Source organism: Elephas maximus, chromosome 5, assembly GCF_024166365.1.
Source record: "Elephas maximus indicus isolate mEleMax1 chromosome 5, mEleMax1 primary haplotype, whole genome shotgun sequence".
Taxonomy (NCBI): Eukaryota; Metazoa; Chordata; class Mammalia; order Proboscidea; family Elephantidae; genus Elephas; species Elephas maximus.
The window spans coordinates 95823705-95825807 of NC_064823.1; the positions used below are offsets into that span (position 1 = coordinate 95823705).

At 41.1% G+C, this 2103-nt stretch overlaps 1 pseudogene; it reads right to left on the reverse strand.

Moving 5' to 3' along the window:
* Nucleotides 1-1322: 1322 nt before the first annotated feature.
* On the reverse strand, nucleotides 1323-1812 carry LOC126077577 (ubiquitin-conjugating enzyme E2 C-like; annotated as a pseudogene).
* Between the last annotated feature and the right edge of the window lie 291 nt (nucleotides 1813-2103).

Sequence of the window (2103 nt, forward strand, 5' to 3'; positions counted from 1 at the left end):
TTATTCTTGAAAGATTAAAAAATATATTAAATAGGTGTCACTCTGTACATGGGAATTTCCTTTCTGAACACTGTTATGATTTTTTTCACCTTACATATAATACATATGTTTCAATAAAATAGTTATAAGATGTTGACTGGGAATCAATATCTGGTAAAGAAATATTTGTTATTTTTACTTACACTAGATTTTTTTTTTTAATGATTTTTATTGTGCTTTAAGTGAAAGTTTACAAATCAAGTCAGTCTGTCACATATAAGCTTATATACACCTTACTCCATACTCCCACTTACTCTCCCCTTAATGGGTCAACCCACTCCCTCCTTCCAGTCTCTCCTTTCGTGCTGGTTTTGCCAGTTTCTAACCCTCCTACCCTCCCATCTCCCCTCCAGACAGGAGATGCCAACACAGTCTCAAGTGTCCACCTGATACAGGTGGCTCACTCTTCATCAGCATCTCTCTCCAACCTTCCATGTCTGATGTGTTGTCTTCAGGAATGGTTCCTGTCCTGGGCCAACAGAAGGTTTGGGGACCATGACCACCGGGATTCTTCTAGTCTCAGTCAGACCATTAAGTCTGGTCTTTTTTCTGAGAATTTGGGGTCTGCATCCCACTGTTCTCCTGCTCCCTCAGGGGTTCTCTGTTGTGCTCCCTGTCAGGGCAGTTTGCACTAGACTTTTTTAAGTTAACAAAAAGCCAATAAATATTCCCCACCCAGCCCTATTTTTTTATCCATAGATCTTAGGAGGAAATATGCTAATGAAATCTAAAGTATTCTTTTAATTGTAACAGCCTTTATCCAAGGGTCTTGGAGAAGATGAAGGAGCAAGGGTAGGATTCTTTCTTCTGGAAGAAGAAAAGAAGAACTCCAGTCCAGGATGGGGCTACTCTGTTGCAAAGTCTGTATGTTTAGACGATGTTTTCTAACTGAATCTTACATCACCAGGTAACATGAGAAGTAATCAAAAGTTAGAGGCCTAGCACAATTAAGTCTTGTTTCAAGGGAAGTCAGTAATTTTACATTTTATATATCTTTGTGCATAGTCTAATTCAAAAATATTGCGAAGATTGTGGCAGTGTTCTATCTTAATTCTTTCTATGAAAGGCAAAGTAAGGGCTTTAGAGAGTAATGCTTTTTGTTTTTATCCTAAAATATATTTATTTAATATATTTATCACAGGGGCTCAAATGGAGACTTAATTTACAAAACAAACAAAAATGACACCACAGTTTAAGATACAGAGTCCTTTGCAGAAATTAAGGATAGGACAAACCATCTAAGAAAAAAATAAAGACAACACAAGGAGAGGGGACAAACTAGGTCAGGGCTCTTGGCTGGAGACTTCCTACGAGCAGATTTTCTGCAGGTGCTTGTTAAATGCTGTGGGTTTTTTCCAGAGACTTGAAGCATGTATGTTCAAAGGGTTGCAGATGTTGAGTTCTTCCAGCAGGCTCTGGATGGAGAGGATGGTCCTGACGTCATACAAGGCGAACCACTTGTCTTTCAGAATGTCTAGGCAGTGGTTACCCTGTGTGGCCACCTTGGTGTGATAGCAAAGTGTGAGGAACTTAAACGTGGAGGGCGTTGGAAGGGTAGCAACTGCGGAACTCCAGGAAGAGCTTACGCCTCAGGTCTTCTTCACTTACTGTTCCAGCTTCTCCATGGATAGTCCCCACCCACTTGAAAAGGTTATACGATTCAGGGAAGGCAGAAATTCCTTTGTTGCCAGATATCATGAGTGTCATCAACTCCTGCTGTAGCCTCTTGCCCGTGGAGCCCCAGGCAGAAGCCTTGCTGAGCTGGGCACTTTTCCGGGCGAGAGCACGCTGGCACTGACTGGGTCGCCATTCTGGGAGGGCAACCTTTTGTTATTTTCATTTTACTGTCAGTCACCTGTATCTTACAGGTTTTTATTGGAGGTGGAGAAAGAAAACAGGTGTGTCGTCTAACTTAAACATATCTGTAGCTCGTAGCCTTCAGTATTCGGGAGATTGTTGCTGGAGTATAGATAGGAGCTTTTTCGTTCATTAAATAGTCCCCATTTGGGACTAAAAAGGATTAACGACCAAATGAAAGCACAAGGAAAGGGGGAAAATATTTTT